Below are 18,766 nucleotides of genomic sequence, written 5' to 3'. Positions count from 1 at the left end.
AGAAAGCTTCCCATATCACTGAAATGGTCAAAATATAAAATACATAGCCTGATCTATATTTTATGGAATGGAATAAAAGACGTCTCCAGTTGCTTTCTAGATTCAAGGTTCAGCAAAATGCCAAAGAGGAGAAATTTGGTGACTACTTTCCAGCAAGTACCTTTCTTAACACCAACCACCAGACGGAAACCACATCATAAACTGAAGCACAGAGACGATAATACACTTGTGGGAAGTGTCCATGTGGGTGACAGTACTTGAAAACAATTGTATTATATGTGTTTTCAGTATTTATGTTAAAATAAAATCACATTTCTTTTAGAAATCATTTTTCATTTTAAATATAGCACATTATGGAACACTAATACGGACTTTGTGCATTTATTTCAGAATTGACTATTTCCATTCTCATAATAACCAATAATTTTAGAAATCCACTTATTACCCAGTCAGTTTTACTTCAAGTGGTTTTTTATGCATTTTTAGAATTTTAATTTGTACATATGTGATTTTTGTGGATTCGAGATGGATTTTTCAGCAGGTGATCTCATTTACAAGAAAATATCATTACAAATGCCTGTTAGAATGTCTCCCCATGGCACTTAGATTGAAATGAATCTCTTCACAGCTGTAGAAAAGTTCTTCTGAAATTTTAGTATCATAAGCTCCAAACTTCTCTGCTCTAAGAACTCTGAAAAGAACTGCCAATTTTTCTCAGTAACTATCCCAAGAAAAGTCTGTGACAGCCATTCCAGGGCCATTTACAAATAGACAGAAAAGGGGGCCAAATACTTCATAAAATTTGGCTTGATTCAAATGGCTCCAGGGAGGTCTCCCTGCCTGAAATATTTCTCAGCTGATATTCCTCAGTTTGGATTTTACTCATTTAACTTAAGCCAAAAGTCCTCAATTAAAAGCCAGTTTCTGGGGACTCATTTATTCAACCAACCAAGAATTCTGGAGATTGTCTGCAGAAGGCACGATGCTAGCCATGGCAGAAATCATAAAGCCTTACAGAGACCATAAGAGACAAAGCTATTATCAGCGATTAATACTTCGGGAGAGAGTATTTATATATTTATCTGTTTTATTTATTTATTTATTTATTTCGATTTGAGAGAACAATTTCTTGTTATAATGAACCAGAAATACAAGATTCCATGGAAACTCGAACAGTTGACAGAATATGGGTGAACTTAAAACTTCAAGGGAAATAAGTAAAGGGTCAAACAAAGCCAATAAATAGAGAAGCCCCAGACTGGTTTGGGATAAACACAAGAATAGCATTTCAGCATGGGTATTTTCTGACCCCTCTCAGCAGGTTATCTGCCAACTTTCTCCCATTCTTTTCTCCTTCTGAAGCATCCACCAAACCAAATGGCTTATTCCTCTCTATAGCAAGTCTAAGTCAAGCCAATAGTACCTCTTTGGATATGATGCAAAGCCAAGAGGAAAGTTTATAAATCTCATTCCAAGACAGAATGTGTACATACACTACCCAGCACACTGGTTATGTGTCAATGTGCATGGTAGCAACTTTAATCAAATCAGAACTGCTACCATGTGTAACCTATTATGTGGCCCTGTAGCTATTTCAATGCTCCTAATTTACTACACTAAAATATCAACAAGGCATAACCCATTTCTGAGCTCCACGTTTTCTAAACACTTCTAAGAGGCTATTAAAGATGATGTAGAACAGACCTAACTCTCAGAAACCTATGCATTAGGGAGGAACACTGATGGGCTCCTTTCGGGGACTTGTTTCATGGGGGCACAGAAACCAACAGAGGAAATGTTAGAACATCAGTATAACAGGTGACAGGAGAAAGAGGTGGGAAGAGGGTGTCCTAGCCACAAGGCCAACACATTCACGTTCAAGGAGAAATTTCAGTGAAGGAAAAAAAAAAAAAAACCCCAAACAACATAACAAAACAAAACCCAAGTCAGAGAAAAAAGGGTTTCATACAACACAGTATCAAAAAAGTAAAAGGAACACACTAAATGCACAAACTGGTGGCAAGTAAATCCACAGCCTATTGTGATAGGTCCTTCCAGCATCAATCAGGTTTCTTCTCATGTGTTATCTCAAGGTTATGTACAGATGTGGTGACTTTAACAAGAGTCTCTCACAGGAGGGCGGGTAGGCTTCAATCATTGGTTTCAGGATCTGTCTGTGCCACGTAGGCATTCAACTCAGCATCCAGGTGTCCTTTCGTTTTCGACATGTATGCATCCAACTGGTTGTCCAGCTGCTCCTTGGTCAGTACAGGGCGAGCAAGGGCACCTCTCCCTCGTCCACGGCCTCTGCCTCTGCCTCCAAAGCCCCCTCTTCCCCGACCTATCATACCCCGACCTCTACCACCGATTCCGCCACGACCCATAGCTCCGCGCCCTAGGCCCCCTCTCCCAGGACCTCCAAGACCTCGAACACCACCTCTTCTTAAGCCCATTCGGGGAGCTACGGCTGTCCACCTCGGAGCAGGTTTTGACCTCGGAGCGACATCCCGCCCCTAAGTAGGGTTCTTGTGGCACGTCCCCCACGTAGTCCGCCTCTGGGCAAGCCTCTCTGGATTATGGGCAGGCCTCGTCCTCCGATTGCTCCCCTGGCCAGGGCCCCTGTGGGTCGGCCTAACCGTGCCTGGATGTTACTCTTACCTAGGCGCTGCTTTAAGCTCTGCTTAAGTTTTAATGCTGCCTGGACAGAGGGTCTATTCTCCATCTGCTGGGCCAGTCTTCTGTTTCTGGCACTGGCTAGCTGCTGTTGTTGCTGCATCGAAGCTCGAATATTCACTGGCATCGGCTGTTTGTTCTTCAGCATATTAGTAAAGCGCTCATTTAGAGACATCTTGGTGGTGCTTTTTAGCACAACTTTCGGCGCTGACTGTGCAGCCATCTTCAAATCCCGAGAATCGAAGGAAACAGACGCCAGTGCTCCTCCCGGGGCTGCCACCACGGTTGCGGCAGGCGGGCCGGCGGCCGGCCGGACCTGAGTGGCCGGTGGACGGGCTCGGCTTAAGTTGGTGGGCGGTTGGTCAGAGGTGTAAGCGGTAAATTGCTAGGTTAGTTCGTTGCCGTTGGCTGGCTGGCTGGCTGGTCGGCCGGTCCGCCTGCTCGCCCGGCCTGCCCTTGCCTGCCTTTCGTCTGTCCCACTACAGCTGCTACCGCCAACTCCCGCTCGCTGTCCAAAACACTGTTTTATTTATTTTTTTAAAAGGTATCAAAAATTAGTATGAAAAAATGGGAAAGGGCTCCCACCCCAAGGACATACCTGGGTAAAGGCCCTAGGAGACCAAGGGTCAACCCAGGGTCAGCAGGGGCCAAAGAAGTGGCAACCAAGAACTTCAGAGGAATAAGAGAGGAGGGGAAGTCCTTTGCCTCACTAAAAATTTCATCCAGGATCAGACATCCATGACTTCGTTTAAGCTAATACTTTCTATTTAGCAGGCAATGTCTTAAAGGCTTCGCTTTCACTTTTCCTTGGAACACAGCTATGAGATGATAACCTCATTTATCGGAGGATGAAACCAAGTCTTGGAAAGGTTAGTAACTTTCCCCTATTAACACAGCTAACAAGTGGCAGAGCTACTTAACCCAAACCCAGGCAGTTTGACTCCAGAGCCCACACTTTTAATATAAACACTGAAGCGTGCTGTATTAGGTTCCTATTGCTGCTGGAAAAAAATTATCCTTCAACTAGATAGCTGAAAACAGCAGGAATTTATTCTCCACAGGTCTGCAGGTCAGAAGCCTGACATGGGTCTCGCTGGGGTAAAATCAAGAGGCCGGCAAGGCTGTTCCTTTCAGGAGGCTCTAGGGCAGAAGCTGTTTCCTTGTCTTTCCCAGCTTCTAGTGGCTGACCTCATTCCTTGGCTCGTGCCTCCCTTCCTACATGTTTCAAGCCAGCAACGCAGCATCTCTCTGATCCTGTGTCTGTCATCACATCTCTGACTCTCCTCTTCTGCCTCCCTCTTCCCCTGTTAAGGACTCTGGTGATTACATTGGGGCCACCCAGATAATCCAGGAGAATCTCCCTATTTTAAGGTCAGATGAGTAGCACCCTTATTTCCATCCTCAACTTTAACTCCCCATTGCCATGTAACCTACTATATTCACAAATACCAGGCATTAAGATATCGACATCTTTGGGGGACCATTATCCTGCCTACCACAGATGCTTTGATGTTGTTTACTCATTTTTTTGTGTGACTCTTACATACAAACAACCACCTGCAAATGATTAGCTCAAACAAGTGTGCCTTCTCTCCCACCCGCTGATTACCCTCCTCCTCCCTCTTCCCTCTTCCCACCTCTGTTGGAGATGCTGTGGTTTGGAAACTCTCTCCAGTCACAAGCCTTGGTTCTAGCCTGATTCACTCAATTCTACTGCAGGAAGAGCCCAGGGGGTAGGCATCTTGGCCATACTGTACGAGATCACTGGGGGAAAATTGCTATTCAATTTTGCTCCTGTAATGAGCGTTCAAAAGGCTCAGGAATGATGCTCTAAAAATGTAAATGAATCTGATATCAGGTCTTTGTGCAACCAAGAGCTAGCTGTCAGCTACCCGTGCTTTTGACTTTCCCAGAAGGCAAGAACTGAGCAAAGAAACAGAAGAGGACAGTGGCCTGAGGAAGAACTAGGCCTTGACTTCCTCTCTTTCTCATTTATCATTGGTAATCAAAATCCCTTAAAAACCTCAAAAGAGCTATAAGATTGAGGGCAAAGAAGAAGCTATGGGATTTCAAGCTATTCAGTAGCAGGCATAGCGAAGGCAGCAAATAGGTAGCTGCAGAAGGCTGAGTAGATAGCTAGGCCCACAGCCAGGACCAGCTACATAATTTGTGGGCCCAGTGGAAAATGAAGGTGCAGGGCCCTAGTAAGAAAAGAAGTGCTTTAAAGATACTAAAATATAAACATTCTTTCCTCTAAAAATATTTTATTACTTATAAAACATAATCACAGTAATAGGGACACATGAAGAACAACATAAACTTACAAATTGCACAAAAACTAATATTTTATGTCAGAATTTAATACGATACAACAAATAGTACATTATTAATGTGACATCTTGATTGATCATAAGACTTTTCTGGCTCATTTTTCTGCAAATTCATTTATTAAGTCATCAAAAGTAGATTTTTAGCAACATTATTTTCAATCTATATAATTGAAAATGGCATCAGCAGCTCTACAAAGATGCAAGATTGCAAAAGATTTTTGTTAATTTTTAGTTTTGACAGAATATTTCTTCTGATGCAACTTCTACTGGAACTAAGAGTATGTTATAGGTTGTGACAACATTGGGATAAATTTCTGATAAATTATTTCAAAATACAAATTTTAGTATATCTAGAGCTGATGATCCTCATGGAGCAAATCTAATGAAATGTTTAACTCTTCACGTGAATTAGTTTTGTGTAAATCTGAATTTAATTTTAAACATAAATTTATACAATGGCATTTTAATGTTTCTTCTGAAATTTTTGGTAAATTGTGGAGGTCATTCAAGAAATCAAAAATGGCATCAAAAATTATATACCATTCAGAATGCCTGTTTATACATTCTATAGTTGTATTGTCAATTTTAAGAAAAATTTTCATTTTATATCGTCTTCCTTGTGAATAAATGGTTCATCTGAAGTTCACGCGAAAGTAATGTTCTTTTCCACTGACAGTGGTTAAATGTAATTTCTACTTCCAAGCCTGTGGATATTCATCTTGCAACGTTTCAGTATTCAATACCAAAGATTCTAAACTCTTTGAGGAATTCTAGTGACTCCCTGATAAATGCTTTATTGCATTGTTCATGTGTATGCATTTATTGCGTAATAATTTACTAACAAATTCTGTTGTCAGAGTGCCAGCGGCTCCTGTCCCAAGGTTCAGGCTGGAGAGTTAATATTTGTGCAGATGCCACATGGATGGGCTCCAGGGACAATGGCCAAGCCAGCCTCCCACAGGTCCCCATGTGGAACCCTCCTCCACCCCGGGGCCAAGGCCACCACTGCCACTCCTGCTGCTTCTGCGGTTGTGAGGCCACCATGACCCCATGGGCCCAAGCCCGCTACCTTGGGGCTCTGTGGAGTCCCAGAGAGTCCTGAGGCACTTACAAGTGCCTTGGGTTGCTCAGCACCCACACCACCCAGCTGTGCTGGTTGGCATGTGCCCTCGTGTACACACACTACCACCTAACATATCTCTGCTGCTTACACACACGCTCCAAACCTCACTCAAAAAACACAAGTTTAAAGATAAAGCTATTAAGAATTCAAGATGGCGACAGCAGAGCATTAAACCAAGCCTGGAGCCCTCTGAGCACAAGGCACTGTACCATTGCACAGGTCACCCGCACATGAAGCCAGCCCTGCCCTCAGGCCTCCAGAGGAAAAAGAAAGACAGGGAGGGTGAGATGGAAATGAAAGCCTGTGACAAGTCCTGAAAAGTTACAATGGCAGGGGTCCCAGCCTCCCATCACCTCTCAAATCATAACCACTGTATCCATCCTCCACCCACATCTCTTCTGCCACACCCACCAAATTCCATGCTGTTGGAGTCACCGTCTAGACACAGCAACCACCACTGTGATAGAGCAGGGACTGCTGGTTGTTCACCCTAATGCACTCTCCACCTCTTTCATAGTAATGGAGTTTAAGGTGCACCCATGGTTGCCCAGCTAATGACTACATTTTCCAGGCTCTTCGTAGCTAAGTGTGGCCATCTTACTGAGTTCTCCACCCTATAACATAAGCCAATTCTTCTTCTACTTTACCTGCTTAAAAGGGACTTGCTGCCATGCACTTCCTCTCTTTGCCCTCCCACAAGCTGGAGCACAGATACAGGGTTCAGCTAGTTTCAATCACTCAGATAAGGACCACGGTCTAGGGATTAGTGAAGCAAAAAATGGATGGAACCCAAGTCTTTTGATGACTTCATAGGGCAAGGCTGACCCAGCAAATGGAAAATTCATCTTGGATCTACCACTTAGAGAAATAAAATGTGTTTCAGGATGTCTTTTGTTACAGCAGGTTAGTTTTCTATAACTAATACAGATGATTTGAAACTGGGGAGGTTTCATTCCCATTGTCCATCTGTTCATAAGACGAATCTGAGAATAAAGTCCAGTGCCTGGTATGAAAGTTAGGCCCCCAGGAAGAAAGTGGTCCATCACATCCCAATGAGGACTCTGGGTGTACCTTCCCACAGAGACACTCATTTACACATGTCAGCTATGAGTCTGACAGGCTTCGGTAATCCAGCCCAGTCTAGAAATGTACCCACTACATTCTTCTATGATATCTTTCATGTTTGAAATAACTGATTTGCAAACATATCTTTGAAATAGAGCCCATTTATTTGCTAAAGTCTGTGTGTAATACTGTATCTACCTTATAGAATTGTAGCAAAGATTAACTGAGATGATACGTGTAAACCATTAGCACAGTATCTGATGCCAAGTGAGCTTTCGATAAATTTAACCTTCTTTATTATTACTGACATTATTAAATCGACATCATAATATAGGCAGCCAAACCAAGAAGGTATTTATTTTAAGGAAGTATACTGCAACAGGCTTGGGGTATCAGTGGGCAACAACCCTCCCCCTCCCAGCCTTTGCACACAGAGTTATGAGGGATAAATTAGTCCAATGTTCCTAAATCTCTTAGCTTCCACAAGTAGTTCTAGCACATTTTTCCGAAAATAAATTGCATAAAATATTACCTCAAAAAACGTGTGAGGTGTTAAAATATTCCTCAAAGTAGTCAATTAGAAGTGCTGGGTTAGAGAGTCAACAGGGACAGAAATGCCTGTGCCTCAGAAAGAAGAAAGGAAGAATTGAGCACATGAGAGAAACAGAAAGAGCCAGCAAATCCGCTCCTCCCCTCCCGCCCCTTCTCCCCCCAACAAAAGTCTGGCGAGAGAAGAAAGAAGTTTACCTTCTATAAGATTAACTTTACAATCAGTGATACACAGTGGATCAGGGCAAGATGGTTTTTAAAAACTGAGGGGAAAAAATGGGCTTCTACTTTGAAAAAAAAGAATAAAAGGAAAACAAAATTTCTTTAAAGCTATAGGGAACAAAAAGAGATAACAGAAAATCTTAAGATTTAATTAGGTGTGGAAAAAATCTGGTAATGGAACCGAGAAGGCAGACTTTTAAGTAATTACTTATCTCTAGAGCGCTATTTTCAAGAGTGAACAATGAATAAGATAATAACAGAGAGCGGAAAAGTGAGATGAAATAGGTGAAAATCTGGAGAAAGCTTTCTTAGATAATCTGGACTTGGCAGTATTTCCTTTGTTCAGCATTTCTAAGGAAGGAAATATTCCACACAGCAAAATATTCTAATAGCTGAAGCATATCCATTTAAGATTCTTAGTAGCTTTCATAATTTTACTAAAGTTCTGTGAAATAGAACACTCGTTCTCTTCTGAAATTGAGTGTGCTGATTTTTAACATTTCCTTGCTGCTCCAAGATCTTTAGGATGAGCAGCAAAAATTTCCCAGCGCTGCTGGGAGGTTGCTGGGGTGAATTTGTCCCTATGCTAAGCTGCTAAAGACTGCTGCCTGCTTTAGGTGCTTGCTATTTATGTATTGTCCTCCCTCCTTCAATGCAGTCTCAGCCGTCAACATCTCCACGGTGTAGACACACCTGCACCAATAGTTTTATCCATCTCCATTTCCAACTCGTTTGCTATTAATTATAGAGATCTGGGGAAACAAAAGGAGCAAGTTTCTAGATTTGTTTGAAAAGTAAAAGTGAACAGGCTATGGAAAAAGGACCTCGGGTAATATTTTTAATGGCAGGAGTGAACATCTATTTGGTAGTTAATCTTTCTTGTTTTTTTACTTTTTAATCACTGGTTGTGTTCTGAATAATTTAGGTGGCAACATCTGGATGAGTGAAGTGCTACCATATGTTCAAATGACTGAATTAAAATAGAAGTGACACATGAAAAGAGACAGTGTTGCTTCAGTGGAAAGAGCATGGAGCTTTACCATTAGAACTGGGTTCAAGGCCCAGTTCCGCCTCTTACCAGCAGTGTGAACACACACCCACTATGCAGAGGTAGTTTGAAGGTTAAAGAGATAAGATAAAGTACTTGTCTCCATACTTGGCACATATAGAGCTCATATGGGCAAGCTATATTATTATTTTTATATCATTAAATATTTAGTGGAAATTTGGATGGGTATCTTATATACTCAGAAGGGATTACTACAAACCCCAAATTTAATCTGTAAGAAAATAACCAACTTTAAATTATGTTAGGTAAAATAGAATTAATTAGATTTCTGAAATTTTAAAGCTGGGAGAGACTGGCAATCACACAGTCCTGCCTCCCCGGCCTATAGATGAGGAAATCAAGGCCAGAGAGTCAACATGACTTGGCCAAGGTCACAAAGCTAGAATGGAGAGGCGGGAGTGGAACTCAGCTTTCTTAATGTCAAATCCAATGCTCTTAAGCAAATATGAATTCATCTAGAACAGAGGTCGGCAAACATTTTCTATAAGGGGCCAGAGGGTAAGTTTTTTAAGTTTGGAATGCATACAGTCTCTGTTGCAACTGTTCAACTATGCTGTTGTAGAGCCAAAGCAGCCCTAGATGATAGATTGAAACACAATGAAACTTTATTTATAAAACAGGCTACAAGCTGTATCTGGCTCACAGGCTATAGTTTGCTGACTCCAATTTAGAACAAGTCGACAGACTCTTTAGCTAAAGGAAAATGATGGGTACAATTTTAAATCAACAAATCAGCTGTCAATGCAGTAAAAAACTGGATGACAATAAGAGATCTCAGGAGAGTGATTACGTATATATTTATATATATATATGTAAGTATGTTTTAAATGTTGATATTGTGACTAATGTTTTTAAATGATGTTTGATAAGGATCAGTCCTGGCTTCAAGATCATTTTATTATTTAGTAGTAATTGGGATACTATAAGAAAGAAGCTCTAAGAAAGCAAGACGATTGTCAAAGAATTGGAATTCTAAATTATCTTGGCTAAATAAGAACAGTGAAGAGAACTAAAATAGGAGGAAATATTAGGTGATATAATTTATTTCAGTTAGAATAGCTCAAACACAAAAAACTAAGGAAAAAAGCAAAGGACTCTAACCTAAAGAAATAAGTAAATATTGCCATCAAAATCTACTGATTACGACAAGCTGAAAGCATGTCATCATCTCACCAAGGGAACATCCTTAATATCAGAAACAAAGAGTATGATCATGGAGCCAGGAACAATCTACCACAAAGAAGAACACACCAGAAGTGTATCTGGTATTGTGTCAGGACCTCCTCATGATACTGGTTCCATGATCCTAACCTTCATAATATTCTTCAGACACACAAAGAGAGACCTCATGGAGGAAGGTGCACAAATGCCTTTTCTTCTCCACTAAGGACTAATGCAAAGAAATGCCTATGCTGCTATATGAAGCAGGGACACATTTCCTGTTCCTAAGAAGTATGAGAGAAGGGAATGGCTTTGCCAAGGAATATGGTTCAAGCTTCCTCTAGGGAGCCTTTGAGAGAGAAGTCTAAACTTTGCATCTGTTTGGCATGAGGTATCCTCCCTGAAGAGCAAGGAGAAAAGTAGAAGAATTTCAACAGCTGAATTTTAAGGGAGCTATTCAAATTGTCATTTGACATACTCAATTGAACTAAATGTAGTACTCTAATTTTCCCTAATGTTTATGTCGCTTCCTAGTAGTAAATTGGTTCTTTAAAAAGCACATCTACCCTTGGAGGCACTAAGAGTGATATATGATGAGAATGAGGTTCATTACATTACGCCAACTTGCTCCCAACATCTGTTCAGTTTATACAATGACTCATTCAGAATATTCAGTGCTTAGTGTGAACAACCATGATCTTCCAATATTTGATTTATCCTTGGGCTTTCACAGACCTAAACTTTGGTTCCACTGCATGATTTTGGAAGAACAAAGGCATAAAATGAAGCTATATCAATGAACAAGAGATTGAGTTATAACTGTGAAAGTTTTATGCATACAATGTTTGCAACTCATAGGTCTCTGAGTCAACATGATGGTGTTAGCCAAAAGGCATTTAAACACCTTTGCTCTCTGTCAGAAGCACAATTAGAGCTGTTACCTGAGCATCATGATCCATTGTCGTTTCCTATAACTGTTTCTTTATATAGCAAAGAAAAATTTTAACTTAATATATAAAGGATCACAGTCCAACATTAATGTTAAATAACATAGAATAGTGTTTTTCATATATATATAAAAATAGTACTTTATCTATTTGTATATGTGCACTTGCAATGTAGTTATAATTTATAACTAAATACAACTATGAGAAAAGCGTCAGTTTTTCAGTATAGATAATAGGCAATTTTATTTCTGTGCATCAGCTGAAAAAAAGAAGACTTCAATTATCAGACAAAAATGTTGATGCTTTACAAATATTACTAAAAAGTAAATTAAAATGAAGCCACTTTCACACTTGTTAAAAATAAAATGTTAATGGACAGAATAATATGTTGGAAAATAGAGAGAGAGAACATATTCATTATAATGGAAAGGAAAGAAATACCTATTAGTTGTAACTGACGTTGTAAATAAAATTCCTATAGAAATAATACTATGAAACTAGGAACTAAAGCATATTTTTAAAAAGCAAATTATCAAGACCAAAAAGACGCCTGCCCCTTGAACAAGAGAAGTAGTGTTTAATTTGCTTGAAGGAAAGCAACGTTTTGTGTTGAACCTCAGAAATCTCAGAACCATGGATTTTTCTCATTTATTTTCCATTGTAATGTCCTTCAGGGTTTCTCACAGCAACAACAATGGATCTAATAGACAACTTAGGCATGCAAAACCAGTACATATTCAGTTTTATCAGTTGGTAAAAAATGTTTTTTCTCACCCACAGCTTTGACCAGGTCATCCCTCCCCGCGAGTGGCCTCTCTATTGTTCTCCTTATCAAACGCAGACTCCTCGTTCTTAGCTTCAAAGGCCCCCTCCAGGTTTCCCAGCTTTCATTTCCTCTCTAACCAGTCTGTATCCTTCCAGCCAAGAAATCCTTCATTCAGTCCTTTCATTCACTGCCCCCAATCTTTCATCCATACCATCTCTCACTCGTACAACACCAGCTCAGACCACTTTCAACTACTTACTTCTCCCCTAAAATGTGATGAAACCTAAATGACCAATTGCCTTTGTTTGCTTATTTTTATTTTTAAATCTAATGACATTTGTGCTGTACAAAAGAGATTATGAGATGGTGTTATGGAAACCGAAGTGGGTACCCTCCACCAGAAGCAGTTGTCTCACAAAGTAAAGTATATTTGCAGTAAATAGGAGACCACGAGGAGTCATTTCCAGAGTCATGGCGTCCCTGAACAAAGGGAAGCAGGGACATTTATTTCGGATGGGGGATGAATATTCAAAAGGAAGAAGTAGGTATTCACTTGCACTGGCTCAGGTGGAAAATATGCTTCCACATACACTGTGGGTTACAATGATAAGGCCTAAGTTCCTCCTGGGGAGATCTTAGCGTTAAAAATAAGACAAATGTCATAGGCGTAGCTCTCCTGGTGAGGCTTGGTCTGGTTCAGGGTGGTTGGTGACTGCATCTCCTTAACATAACAAAAGGAAAAAGAACAATTTGGAAAAACAGTTAAATATCTAAACCCACCCCTGAGTTCCTCAGGGTAACTACTGGGTGACAACGGGACCAGGATCCCAGTGACAAATTTCTCAAGTATTTTAGTCATTCATGTTCAATCTATTAGACCTATATCAGGCATAGCACAGAATAAAAAATAAAGCTTTTGCAACACATTTAAGTATAGGGAAAAAAAGACACTCTATTGCATTTACTGATTGCTGGTTGTAGGAATTTCAGTTGATAGCGCTTCAGGGACCACGCCAAGACTGGAAGAAATTGGGAAGCTTAGGTACTAGATATGAGATGAGCAAAGACACAGATAGCCCCATATCACACCATGAAAGTAATAAACTGGCAACAAGCTGAGAAGGAGGAACACAGACAGGATACGGGAGGAGAAACCGGGTGGCAAATGAGCACAGTATCACAAGTAGAAATAAAAATAGACCAGAATTCAGCCTGCCAGACATAACTGCCTTTGGGCATCTCAGTGGATGCCAAATGCCAAAATGGACACATAACATTAGTGACACGAATCACTATCTCATTAGACTCAGTTTCTCAGAGTCCATTCCCCTGTCTGCAATAAACATTACTTTTAGCATGCTGATTTTGCTGCTCATAATACCAATCCTAATGAGACTCCCAGCTGCAATGCCAAAGGTTGGGCTAATTTAGTGCCCCTTAAGGTATTTTCTTCATTACTGAAAGCATCTTCCTATCATTCAAAATTGTACTGAGTATCAAGGTTATTTTGTCAGGAAATATCCTGAAATGATGAGCCTCAGTTTCCTTATCCGTAAAATAAGGACAATAGCTTATACTCATTAGGTGGGGTTAAAAATTAAATATGACAAAGCTATAAAGCACTTAATACAGTAATTGGAACCCAGCGTGCATGCAATAAAAATCTGCTGTTATTGTTTTTATTATTATTATTACTATAAGAACCAGATGACAGTTGTCATTGTAGCCTAAATTTGAGCTATAAACTAATAAAATCTAATCTTTAAACCAAACAATGGTTATCTATATGCATTTTCTATCCTCCTATGAAATAAAATGAACCACATTTGTTTTCAAACAACTCTCCTGAGTCTAGCAGGGTGCTGGCTGTTTCATAATCAAGAGAAAAACATGAGAGACGAAGGAGAGGTGCTGAAGGAGCAGCGTTAGTATCCCTCAGTCCGTGCCACAGTTAAAGGCGAATCGGCTGAGCCATTTCCCACCACTCCTGTGGGTCTCAGATGAGGACGCATGTCATCCAAATTGCTTTTGCAACTTGCCCTTTAAATGTCCTGAAGTTTTGTCCTCTTTCTTCTTGTCTCCTTCCTTTCACTTCACGTTCACTCATCCACGCTTTTTATTTCAGCCCAGTGTATACACTAAGGACCCCCAGGCTCTTGTTGCCCTCGGCTCACACCTCTCTCCTGAGTTTCTGGTACCTCTACCCTGACGCAACCAGGGAATTCATGTGTCCGAATGCGTCTTTCTCCCAACTGTTCTTTGCCCTGTGGTCTACACCTTGGTGAGTAGTGAGACCCACACCTTCTACCTCCTCCCAACCAAACACCTGGTTGTCTTCATTCCTTCTACCCTTTTCTCTCCCCAGTGGATCACCAAATTCTCCATCGTGTGAGTCCTTGGGGACAGAGACTTTGTCTTGTTTGCTCCCTAATCCTCAGTGCCTGAAACAACCCCCGCACATAGTAGGCACTCCATACACATCTTTTGTGTGCATGAATGGCACATAGTTGCTGCTGCATAACTGCTGAATGAAGGGGTGAATGTATTTCTTTGAGTTCTCAGAAAACAAGAAAAACATAGGAATAATTCTCTTTTACTGAAGTCTTTTTAGGAATTTGTTCTTCTAAACAAGGCTGTTAAATCATATGAAACAGTTTGTTTTCTATCAGAACAACAAGATACTATTTGTTTTGTTATAATGTTCAAATGTTAATCTTCTGGCTGTTGAGTTTCACAGTTAAGCAAGAAGTTTTCCAGTCTTCAGATTTTATCCTATAAAAATCTGAAAAAATCCTCTATTCAAAAGTTATACTTAGCAGGGAGTCCTCTGAAATCCAAATTGAAAAAAAATTGGAAACAGCTGAACAATCCCAAATAATATTTCATAAAATCCTATGGAGTGAAAAGGCAGATCTTGTAGGGGCCACTGGCTGGGTATATTAGACAATTTCAGAAAACGTTAACTCTTTCAGACCCTCTATATGCTATTCAGTGGACAGAAGTAACTGGTCAAATGTTCCCCAAGAATTTTAAATGATCAGCCCCACATTTCACATAAAATGTTCTGTCGTTCTGCCCTGTCCATTTGAACTAATTTTAGCAGAACAGGGTTCTAAAGGATAGATGTTGCTTTGTTGCTGGGAAGTATGTAGCCTTACATTTTACTTTCTATCAAGTCTCCAGCCAAATCAACTGGAGTTGATTGCTTTGCTTCATAAAAATAGCAAAAATGTGCTACAAATAACAGCAATAAATATGTAAAAGGTCAGTACATTCATGTCTACATCTGTAAATTCACTTGCAAAATAAGAGACTTCATGACATAAAAATATTTCAAAGCTCTTTTATTTTTGTTACTACTATTCTATACCGGGCGGATCAGAGCATTACATGTTTCTTCAATTAGAAGCCTGCCAGCAGCCTGACTTATTTTCAGTGCAAAGTCTTAGCCTAAATTAAGCCATACATTTCTGACATCTTGTCTGAGTAGACTGAGAGCAAAACTCCAGACTTCTTAACCAGATCAATATCAGCACTTCTAAACTAAATAGTTACTTTTTTTCTTGTGCTGAGATTTATTCAAACTGCCAACTATGAAACAAGAAACAGGAACATTCTCGTGAGGAAGAAAAGAGAGAGAAGCCAATTGGAGTGTGCGCAGGTAACATTGTTTATCCAATAACAAATTATAAGGTTAATGAACAGTATTTGTATATATAATGATGTGCTATATACGTATACAGCGAAATGTCCCTATACAACCTGTACTTTTTGTATAAAATAAACCCTTCCCTTCTTGTGTGGGTCTAGTGATATAAGTCTAATCTTTAATCTATTCTAATTAAATGTTTGAAAGAAATTATTTAACTAAGTAGTCTTTGTACACAGAACCACTATTTTCTGCTAAGTTTGAATACTATTAAGTTAAATGTACACAGAAATCCTCTTTTCTCCTTTTAAAATGTGTGTGCTACGTTTTCCAACAGTGACCTTCTGGGTCTGTGAACTCTAACAGGCCCAGATTCAAGTGGGTTCAAATCACAGCTCTGCCCAGTCCTACCTCTGTAATTAAGCAAATTACTTTGGAGTGGGAAGGCTCTCAGTCAGTCTGTGCTGCTGCAACACCACCACGGACTGAGGGGCTTACACAACCAACATTTATTTCTCACAGTTCTGGCTGCAAGTCCAAGATCAGGGCGCCAGCATGGTCAGGTTTGGGTGAAGACTCTCTTCCTGGCTATGTCCTCACATGGCCTTCCTTCGTGCCACAGAGGGAGGACAAGCTCTAGCCTCTTTCCTTACAAGGACACTAATCCCGTCATGGGGATCCACCCTCACGACCTCATCTAAACCTAATTACCTCCCAAAGCCTCCACCTCTAATACCTTCGATTAGGAGTTTGGGTTTCAACATATGAATTTTGGGGGAACACAAACATGTAGTCCATGACCAGAAGAAAAACCATAATCCTCACAGTGCCGCTGTGAGGAGTAAATAAGATACTGCCTCTAAAACTCTTAACATGGCACTTCATATACAACAAGTGCTCAGCAAGTGCTATATTTTATTATTACTATTATAACAATATCATCATTAAACACTCTTATTAAAATACTATTATTTGGATTGGAAAGTCTGGCCACTGTTTCTTCTGTTTTGTTTTTTTATTTTTAATTCTGTAACTGCCTATTCACCAGAGAGAAGCTTCACTTAAAAGTAATTGATCTTTCCTTCTACAAATCTCTCGTGAAAGACCATTCCCACAGACTAGCCCCACCAGCCTCTAACATTTAGCTATTCTATCTGCACAATTACTCAGCACTTTTCTGTTCTTAATATTTATTCCACGTATTAATGCAATCACCTGTGTATGTGCATACGCATTTCTGTGTTCCTTCTTATCCTATATGTGTCTGTTTCAACGTTTGATTATCATTTAAGCAGTAGAACCAGGAGAACAGCCAGGTCTGTTTGCTTCTCTTTGAAGTGTGGCATGTGTTTCCCTAGAGGGAAACAAAGTCTTTCCAAGGGAGTATACATGCAGAGACAGTTTTTAGGAATCAATTTCCACATCCTCAATTCCCTCTTTTCTATAATTGACCTACTTCTGGCCACATGCAAGGGGGGACTCATCAGTTTCCCTTTCCCACCTTGCCTTTCACAATGTCCCTTTATCCAATGGATGAAAGAAAGACACGCCTCTTACCCGTTCCAACCCTGCCACAGTGCATAACCCCAGGGTGTGAAACATCTGGAGTCCCAAGCATGCAGACAGTTCAAAATCTCTTCCATTTAGCTATCTTCCATCCTCATCCCCCAAATGTCAGAGAATATACTACATCTAAGAGAAACCCCTTGAAGGTAAAGTTAAACAAGCACAGACAAGAAATCCTGAAGGAGAGGATACGTTCATTCAGGCAACAAATTTGTGTCAAGGTATTGGGTTTAGTTTGTCTGCCTAATTATGTATCTTCTAATTAGAAGTAAAAAGTAACATTCTAAGCTTCCAGTTCCAGTTAAGATGGAATAAGAATGTTCCACCTCATCCCCTCTCTGATTATAACTAAAAATTGTGAACAGAACACATAAAGCAACTATCTGCAGTATCCAAAAAGTAAAGAGTGGCAGGCAGATTGGGAAGGGAAATCAAGGCTTAAAAAAGTCTAATACAAATATGGAATTATTACGTTGTGCACCTGAAACTAATATAATGTTATATGTCAATTATACCTCAAATTTTTAAGAATGACTAATAAGGAAGTGTGTTTTCTAGTGTTTTTCTTTTTCTACCCCTATTTCCCCACATAGCATCAGAGCAGCAAAATCATGGAACTGTACGGCAGGCATGGCCAAGAAAACTACCCTCCCTGGTCAGAGTAATGTGGGGGAGGGGCCCTGCAAAACAAATAGAGTAGGGAATTCCCCTGGGTTGTTTTCTCTCTTGACCCTCCTCTGGAGAGGAGTACCAAGCCTGAAGCTGCACTCATGCAACAGTGGGAGCAGCAGCAGCCTAGGTTGCCTATTTGCCCCAGAGGTGGGATATGACAGTGACAGGATACTGAAACTACAGCTTTTTGGGCAGAAGACCAGAAGAAAGGGTCCCTGGGAGCTGGAGTTCCAGGAAGATCACAGAGAGGAGGGAGCTCAAGGAGAAAGTCTTGTAGAGCTGCATGAAGTCCTGCATGTGAAGTCTTGGGCTTATCCCCCAGGTACGCACACACAAAAATGATTTGAATAGAAAGGCTTTGAGAAGTAAACTACAATGTAGCCCGTGGCCCAGGTAGGGAGGATCCATATAGCACTTTGAAGGCCTTGAAAACTAAACTGACATTGGAACCAAAGCCCACAGAAGGTATAACTGGACTTGTGACCTAACTGGGTCAATTGACTACGAAAACAAACAAATATACAAACAACAACATTCTCCAGAAAATGTTAACAGGGCCCAGAATCTCATAATATATTCAAAATGCCCAGGATATAATCCAAAATTAGTTGACATACAAAGAAACAGGAAATTCTTAGCAACTCCTAATTGAAAAGATAATCATTAGGCACCATCCCTGAGGTGACCTAGATGTTGGAATTATTTGACAAAGCCTTTAAAGCAGCTATTATACCCAGGCTCCATGAAGTAAGGGTCAACAAGTTTGAAATGAATGGAAGTTCTCAGTAGAGAAATAGTTTTAAGAATCAATCAAATGGAAATTTTAGAACTGAAAAACATAGTAAATAATTTTTTAGGAGCCAAGGAGTGGCAGAACGGAGATGACAATGGAAAGAGTCAGTGAACCTGAATATAGATTAACAGAAATTATACAACCTGAACAGAGAGAAAAAAGATTGAAAGAAAAGAACATA

The 18,766-nt window shown here is 40.2% G+C and overlaps 1 protein-coding gene and 1 pseudogene across 6 annotated transcripts in view; both read right to left on the bottom strand.

Annotated features, from left to right (window-relative positions):
- Positions 1–18,766, bottom strand: part of CORIN (corin, serine peptidase) — a 210,761-nt gene that overhangs the window by 94,961 nt on the left and 97,034 nt on the right. The window lies entirely within an intron of this gene.
- Positions 1,947–8,053, bottom strand: LOC138923478 (chromatin target of PRMT1 protein pseudogene; annotated as a pseudogene).

The sequence above is a fragment of the Equus caballus genome, chromosome 3 (assembly GCF_041296265.1).
Source record: "Equus caballus isolate H_3958 breed thoroughbred chromosome 3, TB-T2T, whole genome shotgun sequence".
In the NCBI taxonomy this organism is placed as follows: domain Eukaryota; kingdom Metazoa; phylum Chordata; class Mammalia; order Perissodactyla; family Equidae; genus Equus; species Equus caballus.
This window is presented reverse-complemented; position numbering and strand designations above follow the sequence as displayed.